The following is a 9114-nucleotide window of genomic DNA, read 5'->3' on the forward strand; positions in this document are numbered from 1 at the left end:
ATTTTGTGACTTCTCATGATCATCAACCTACAGAAAACATAAAATAACAAAGGAAAATAGATAAAATATGACATTGGGTTGCCTCCCAACAAGCGCTTCTTTAATGTCAGTAGCTTGACAGAGGGCTCTCTTGGAGCCTCACAAATGTTCAGAGCAATGTTGGAACCTCCCAACACCAAACTTAGAGTTTGAATGTGGGGGTTCAACACCAAACTTAGAGTTTGGTTGTGGCCTCCCAATACCAAACTTGGAGTTTGACTGTGGGGGCTCTGTTTGACTCTGATTTGAGAGAAGCTCTTCATGCTTCCTCTCCATGGTGACAGAGGGATATCCTTGAGCCTTAAACACAAAGGATTTTTCATTCACTTGAATGATCAGTTCACCTCCATCAACATCAATCACAGCCTTTGCTGTGGCTAGGAAGGGTCTGCCAAGGATGATAGATTCATCCATGCACTTCCCAGTCTCTAGGACTATGAAATCAGCAGGGATGTAATAGTCTTCAATCTTCACCAAAACATCCTCTACAAGTCCATAAGCTTGTTTTCTTGAATTGTCTGCCATCTCTAGTGAGATTCTTGCAGCTTGCACCTCAAAGATCCCTAGCTTCTCCATTACAGAGAGAGGCATGAGGTTTACACTTGACCCTAAGTCACACAGAGCCTTCTTGAAGGTCATGGTGCCTATGGTACAAGGTATGGAGAACTTCCCAGGGTCCTGCCTCTTTTGAGGTAATTTCTGCCTAGACAAGTCATCCAATTCTTTGGTGAGCAAAGGGGGTTCATCCTCCTAAGTCTCATTTCCAAATAACTTGTCATTTAGCTTCATGATTGCTCCAAGGTATTTTGCAACTTGCTCTTCAGTGACATACTCATCCTCTTCAGAGGAGGAATACTCATCAGAGCTCATGAAAGGCAGAAGCAAGTCCAATGGAATCTCTATGGTCTCATTTTGAGCCTCAGATTCCCATGGTTCCTCATTGGGGAACTCAATGGAGGCCAGTGGACGTCCATTGAGGTCTTCCTCAGTGGCGTTCACTGCCTCTCCTTCCTCTCCAAATTCGGCCATGTTGATGGCCTTGCACTCTCCTTTTGGATTTTCTTCTGTATTGCTTGGGAGAGTACTAGGAGGGAGTTCAGTAACTTTCTTGCTCAGCTGTCCCACTTGTGCCTCCAAATTCCTAATGGAGGACCTTGTTTCAGTTATGAAACTTTGAGTGGTTTTGATTAGATCAGAGACCATGGTTGCTAAGTCAGAGTGGTTCTGCTTAGAATTCTCTGTCTGTTGCTGAGAAGATGATGGAAAAGGCTTGCCATTGCTAAACCTGTTTCTTCCACCATTATTGTTGTTGAAACCTTGTTGAGGTCTCTGTTGATCCTTCCATGAGAGATTTGGATGATTTCTCCATGAAGGATTATAGGTGTTTCCATAGGGTTCTCCCATGTAATTCACCTCTTCCATTGAAGGGTTCTCAGGATCATAAGCTTCTTCTTCAGATGAAGCATCCTTAGTACTGCTTGGTGCATTTTGCATTCCGGACAGACTTTGAGAAATCAAATTGACTTGTTGAGTCAATATCTTGTTCTGAGCCAGAATGGCATTCAGAGTATCAATCTCAAGAACTCCTTTCTTCTGATTTGTCCCATTGTTCACAGGATTCCTTTCAGAAGTGTACATGAATTGGTTATTTGCAACCATTTCAATTAGTTCTTGAGCTTCTGTAGGCGTCTTCTTCAGATGAAGAGATCCTCCAGCAGAGCTATCCAAAGACATCTTGGATAGTTCAGAGAGACCATCATAGAAAATACCTATGATGCTCCATTCAGAAAGCATGTCAGAAGGACATTTTCTGATCAATTGTTTGTATCTTTCCCAAGCTTCATAGAGGGATTCTCCATCCTTTTATCTGAAGGTTTGGACTTCCACTCTAAGCTTACTCAATTTTTGAGGTGGAAAGAACTTTGCCAAGAAGGCATTGACTAGCTTTTCCCATGAGTCCAGGCTTTCTTTAGGTTGTGAGTCCAACCATGTCCTAGCTCTGTCTCTTACAGCAAAAGGGAATAGCATAAGTCTGTAGACCTCAGGGTCAACCCCATTAGTCTTGACAGTGTCACAGATTTGCAAGAATTCAGCTAAGAACTGATGAGGATCTTCCAATGGAAGTCCATGGAACTTGCAATTCTGTTGCATTAGAGAAACTAATTGAGGCTTAAGCTCAAAGTTGTTTGCTCCAATGGCAGGGATAGAGATGCTTCTCCCATAGAAGTCGGGAGTAGGTGCAGTAAAGTCACCCAGCACATTCCTTGCATTGTTTGCATTGTTGTTGTTTTCGGCTGCCATGTCTTCTTCTTTGAAGATTTCTGTTAGGTCCTCTACAGAGAGTTGTGCCTTAGCTTCTCTTAGCTTTCGCTTCAAGGTCCTTCAGGTTCAGGGTCAGCTTCAACAAGAATGCTTTTGTCTTTGTTCCTGCTCATATGAAAGAGAAGAGAACAAGAAAATGTGGAATCCTCTATGGCACAGTATAGAGATTCCTTGAGGTGTCAGAGAAGAAGAAAATTAGAAGGAAGAGGTAGAAGAATTCGAACTTAATCAGATAGAGTTCGAATTGTGCATTGAGAAGGAGTGGTACTCCATAAATAGAAGGATGTGAGAAGAGAGGAAGAAATTTTCGAAAATTAAGTGAAAGATTTTGAAAACATTTTGAAAAACTTTGATTTTCGAAAACCAGGAGTGGGAAAGAAATCAAGTAATTTTTGAAAAAGATTTTGAAATTAGAATTTAAAAAGATATGATTGAAAACTATTTTGAAAAAGATGTGATTAAAAAGATTTGATTGAAAAGTTATGGTTTTTTAAAAAGATATGATTGAAAAGATATCATTTGAAAATGATTTTAAAAAGATTTGATTTTAAAAATTAATGACTTGCCTAACAAGAAAAGATATGATTCAAACATTAAACCTTTCTCAACAGAAAAGGCAACATACTTGAATTGTTCAATCAAATCATTAATTGTTAGCAAGTATCTTTGAAAAAGGAAAGAAATTGATTTTGAAAAAGATTTGATTGAAAAGATATGATTTGAAAAAGATTTGATTTTGAAAAACTTTGAAAACTTGAAAAAAATCTGAATTAAAAACAGAATCTTCCCTCTTGTGCCATCCTGGCGTTAAACGCCCAGAATGGTGCACATTCTGGCGTTTAACGCCCAATGCACTACCTTTTTGGGCGTTAAACGCCCAACCAGGCACCTTGGCTGGCGTTTAAACGCCAGTCTGTCCTTCTTCACTGGGCGTTTGAACGCCCAGCTTTTCTATGTAATTCCTCTGCTGCATGTTCTGAATCTTCAGTTCCCTGTACTATTGACTTGAAAATAGAACCAAGATCAAATAAACAATGCATGCAAGACACCAAACTTAAATTAGACACTAGACTCAAACAAGAAACATAAAATATTTTGGTTTTTATGATTTTGAAATTTTTTGGATTTTTCAAAAATTATATGGAAATAGAAAATAAAGGTTTCAGAATTCTTAATTTGGATTCCAGGAATCATTGCATGCTAGTCTAAGACTCCGGTCCAGGAATTAGACATGGCTTCACAGCCAGCAAGCTTTCAAAGAAGCTTCGGTCCAAAACACTAGACATGGCCAATGGCCAGCCAAGCCTTAGCAGATCATTGCTCCAATAGCAAGATTGATAGAAATCATCAAGCTCTTGTGATGATCAGTTGAAACCTCGGTCCAATAAGATTAGACATGGCTTCTCAGCCAGCCAGATTTCAACAGATCATCATGAAACTCTAGAATTCATTTTTAAAGAAATTCTGAAAAAAAAATTACCTAATCTAAGCAACAAGATGAACCGTCAGTTGTCCATACACGAAACAATCCCCGGCAACGGCGCCAAAAACTTGGTGCACGAAATTGTGATCACTACAACTTCGCACAACTAACCAGCAAGTGCACTGGGTCGTCCAAGTAATAAACCTTACGCGAGTAAGGGTCGATCCCACGGAGATTGTTGGTATGAAGCAAGCTATGGTCACCTTGTAAATCTTAGTCAGGCAGACTCAAATGGGTATGGGTGATGAATGAAACATAAAGATAAAGATAGAGATACTTATGTATATCATTGGTGAGAGCTTCAGATAAGCGTATGAAGATGCTTTGTCCCTTCCGTCTCTCTGCTTTCCTACTGTCTTCATCCAATCCTTCTTACTCCTTTCCATGGCAAGCTTATGCAAGGGTTTCACCGTTGTCAGTGGCTACCTCTGATGAGCGGATAATTTATACGCTTTTTGGCATTGTTTTTAGTATGTTTTTAGTATCTTTTAGTTAGTTTTTATTATATTTTTATTAGTTTTTAGTTAAAAATTCACTTTTCTGGACTTTACTATGAGTTTGTGTGTTTTTCTGTGATTTCAGGTATTTTCTGGCTGAAATTGAAGGTTCTGAGCAAAAATCTGATCCAGAGACTGAAAAGGACTGCAGATGCTGTTGGATTCTGACCTCCCTGCACTCGAAGTGGATTTTCTGGAGCTACAGAAGCCCAATTGGCGCGCTCTTAACGGCATTGGAAAGTAGACATCCTGGGCTTTCCAGCAATATATGATAGTCCATACTTTGCCCAAGATTTGGTGGCCCAAACCGGCGTAGCAAATCAGCATCAGAAATTCCAGCGTTAAACGCCGGAACTGGCATAAAACTTGGAGTTAAACGCCCAAACTGGCATGAAAGCTGGCGTTTAACTCCAGAAAAGGTCTCTACACGAAATTACTTCATTGCTCAGCCCAAGCACACACCAAGTGGGACCGAAAGTGGATTTTCTGTCATTTACTCATTCTGTAAACCTTAGGATACTAGTTTACTATTTATAGGATCTTTTGACATTGTATCCGTACCTTATGACTCATGACATTTTTTACACGTTTCTTGTGTACCTTCCACGGCATGAGTCTCTAAACCCCATGGTTGGGGGTGAGGAGCTCTGCTGTGTCTTGATGGATTAATGCAATACTACTGTTTCTTATTCAATCATGCTTGCTTCCATTCTAAGATATCACTTGCTCCTAACCGGATGAATGTGATGATCCGTGACACATCATCATTCTCAACTATGAACATGTGCCTGACAACCACCTCTGTTCTACCTTAGATTAAATAGATATCTCTTGGATTCTTTAATCGGATCTTCGTGGTATAAGCTAGAACTGATGGCGGCATTCAAGAGAGTCCGGAAGGTCTAAACCTTGTCTGTGGTATTCTGAGTAGGACTCAATGATTGAATGACTGTGACGTGCTTCAAACTCCTGAAGGCGGGGCGTTAGTGACAGACGCAAAAGAATCACTGGATTCTATTCCGGCCTGAACGAGAACCGACAGATGATTAGCCATGCTGTGACAGAGAGCTTGGGACGTATTTTCTGAGAGGATGGGAGGTAGCCACTGACAACGGTGAAACCCTACATACAGCTTGCAATGGAAGGAGCCTTGCGTGTTGATGAAGATGACAGTAGGAAAGCAGAGATTCGGAAGATGGAGCATCTCCAAAGCCTCAGCCTATTCTCCATTACTGCAAAACAAGTACCTTTTTCATGTTCTTTTGCTTTTTACAATCAATCCTGATAATTTCTGATATCCTGACTAAGATTTACAAGGTAACCATAGCTTGCTTCAAGCCGACAATCTCCGTGGGATCGACCCTTGCTCACGCAAGGTATTATTGGACGACCAGTGCACTTGCTGGGTAGTTGTGCGGGATTGCAAAAGTGTTATTGCAATTTCGTGCACCAAGTTTTTGGCGCGTTGCCGGGATTGTTCGAGTTTGGACAACTGACGGCTTATGTTGCTTAGATTAGAACTGTTTTATTTTGTTGGTTTAGAGTCTTTTAGTTGAGTCTAGTTTCATATTTTAAGTTGGTGTCCATGCATGCTTTTGTTTTTCTTCTAGTTTTTCGAAATTGCATGTTCTTAGTCCCTTTTTGATTCATAAAATTCTAAGTTGGTGTCTCTTTGTGTTTTCCTTTAAAATTTCGAAAATTAGTGTTTGATTTTCTAAAAATTTAAAGTTTGGTGTCTTTTTGTTGTTTTTCTCTTTTCTCTTTTTAAAAATCAAATCTTTTTCATAAAAACTTTTCAATCATATCTTTTTAATTGCTGTTTTCAAAATCTTTTTAATTAACTAATTGATTCAGTTCTCAATTTGCTTTGATCTTATTTTTCTTTTTGATTTTCGAATTTTTTGTTTTATTTTCCTTTTGTTTTATTTTATTTTTATTTTTTCGGTTAAATAAAAAAAAAAAACAAAATTTATCTCTTTGCAATCATTATCATTTCCCTTTGACCATTATGGACTCAAGTGGAATTAAATCAGTCCAAGAGGACTCTGGGGTCATATGCTAACCCCAATTACAGCTGCATATGGGAGTAGCATCTGTATACCTCCCATCAAAGCAAAGCAGCTTTGAGCTAAACCCTCAACTCATTATCATAGTGCAGCAAAATTGCCAGTATTCCGGTCTTCCACAGGAAGACCTACTGAGTTTCTGGCACAGTTCTTACAAATTGCTGACATAGTACATGATAAAGAGGTAGATCAGGATGTCTACAGACATTACTGTTTCCATTTGCTGTAAAAGATCAAGCTAAAAGGTGGTTGAAAACCAACCTACAGCAAGCATAAAGACATGGAAACAGTTATCAGACAAATTCCTGAATCATTTCTACCCTCCAAAGAGGAGACACAGCTAAAGCTGGACATCCAAGGCTTTAAACAAGAGGATAATGAATCTTTTATAATGCCTGGGAGAGGTATAGAGGTTGCTTAGAAATGCCCCTCTGAAATGTTTTCAGAGTGGGTACAGTTAGACATCTTCTACTATGGGCTCACAAAAAAGCTCAGATATCTTTAGACCACTCAGCTGGTGGATCTATACACATGAGGAAGACAATTGAAGAAGCTCAAGAGCTTATAGACACTGTTGCTAGAAAACCAATACTTATATTCTAGCAATGAGTTCGTTCCAAAAGAGGAGGTCATGGCATAGTCACTGATCCTAATCCTCAAGAACAGATGAATGAGCTTAATCAACAATTGCTCCTGATGACAGAACAGTTAGCAGATTTAAAGAAATGCTCCATGATACTAAAGTTGCTAACAAGAACATAGAACTGCAGTTGAATCAAGCAAAACAGCAAATATCTAAACAGATAACAGAAGGATGTCAAGCAGTTCAACTAAGGAGTGGGAAAACACTGAACACCACTGCTCAAAGGAGCAAGAAGCCAAACAAAGAACAATTGACAGAGGATAACCAAAACCACTGTTCAAAATCCCCTGAGGACAATAAGAGCCCAGAGAGGAATATTATTGGCGTTCAAACGCCAGAAAGGGAAGGAAGTTGGCGTTAAACGCCCATTCCTTGCCCAGTTCTGGCGTTCAAACGCCAGAAAAGGGGGAGAAGTTGGCGTTTAACGCCCAATCTTCACCCATTCCTGGTGTTCAAACGCCCAAGGGGATCAGGCACCTGAGAGTGTGATAATTATCCCTAACAAGGCTTCTTCAACCACTTCTGTAAGGAATAAACCTGCAGCATCTAAGGTTGAGGAATATCAAGCCAAGATGCCTTATCCTCAGAAACTCCGCAAAGCGGAACAGGATAAGCAATTTGCCCGCTTTGCAGACTATCTAAGGACTCTTGAAATAAAGATTCCGTTTGCAGAGGCACTTGAGCAAATACCTTCTTATGCTAAGTTCATGAAAGAGGTCTTAAGTCATAAGAAGGATTGGAGAGAAACTGAAAAAAGTGTCTCACTGATGAATGCAGTGCAGTCATACTAAAAAGCTTACCAGAAAAAGCTCAAGATCCTGGAAGCTTTATAATACCATGCACATTAGAAGGCGCTTGCACCAAGACAGCCCTATGTGATCTTGGAGCAAGCATCAATCTAATACCTGCATCCACTATCAGAAAGCTTGGGTTGACTGGAGAAGTCAAACAACCAGGATATGCCTCAACTTCCTGATGGCTCCATTAAACACCCATCAGGCATAATAGAGGACATGATTGTCAAGGTTGGGCCATTTTCCTTTCCCACTGACTTTGTGGTGCTGGAAATGGAGGAGCACAAAAGTGCAACTCTCATTCTAGGAAGACCATTCCTAGCAACTGGACGAACTCTCATTGATGTACAAAAAGGGGAAGTAACCCTGAGAGTCAATGAGGATGAGTTCAGTTGAATGCTGTGAAAGCAATGCAGCATCCAGACACACCAGATGACTGCATGGGCGCTGACATTATTGACTCTCTGGTAGAAGAGATCAATATGACTAAAAGCCTAGAATCAGAGCTTGAGGACATCTTCAAAGATGCTCAACCTGATCAAGAAGAACTAGAGGAAGTAAAGGAATTTTCGAAAATTCCTCAGGAGGAGGATAAACCTCCCAAACCTGAACTCAAACCTCTACCACCATCTCTGAATAGCATTTCTAGGAGAGGGTGACACTTTTCCAGTGATTATAAGCTTGCTTTAGATCCACAGGAAGAGGAAGCACTGATTCAAGTGCTAAGGACGCACAAGACAGCTCTGGGTGGTCCATAAGTGATCTTAAGGGCATTAGCCCAGCTAGATGCATGCAAGATCCTATTGGAGGATAATGCCAAACCAGTGGTCCAACCACAGAGGCGGCTAAATCCAGCCAGAAGGAGGTGGTGCAGAAAGAGGTCACTAAATTATAGAGGCTGGGATATTTATCCTATTTCTGATAGCCCTGGGTGAGCCCAGTCAAGTTGTTCCCAAAAAGGGAGGCATGACAGTGGTTCATAATGAAAAAATGAACTGGTTCTACAAGGACAGTCACAGGGTGGCATGTGTATTGACTACAGAAGGCTCAATACAGCCACCAGAAAGGATCATTTTCCTTTACCATTCATAGACCAAATGCTAGAAAGACTAGCTGGTCATGATATTACTGCTTTTGGATGGCTATTAGGCTACAACCAAATTGCAGTAGATCCCAGGACCAAGAGAAAACAGCATTTACTGCCCTTCTGGCGTGTTTGCCTATAGGAGAATGCCTTTTGGTCTGTGCAATGCACCTGCAACCTTTCAGA

At 40.4% G+C, this 9114-nt stretch overlaps 1 non-coding gene across 1 annotated transcript; it reads left to right on the plus strand.

The window, feature by feature from the left end:
* The first annotated feature begins 1827 nt into the window (after positions 1 to 1827).
* On the plus strand, positions 1828 to 1935 carry LOC130942721 (small nucleolar RNA R71). Its single transcript, XR_009071281.1, has one exon. It is a non-coding gene; the product is annotated as a small nucleolar RNA R71 (small nucleolar RNA).
* The last annotated feature ends 7179 nt before the right edge of the window (positions 1936 to 9114 follow it).

The sequence above is a fragment of the Arachis stenosperma genome, chromosome 7, assembly GCF_014773155.1.
Source record: "Arachis stenosperma cultivar V10309 chromosome 7, arast.V10309.gnm1.PFL2, whole genome shotgun sequence".
Lineage (NCBI taxonomy): Eukaryota > Viridiplantae > Streptophyta > Magnoliopsida > Fabales > Fabaceae > Arachis > Arachis stenosperma.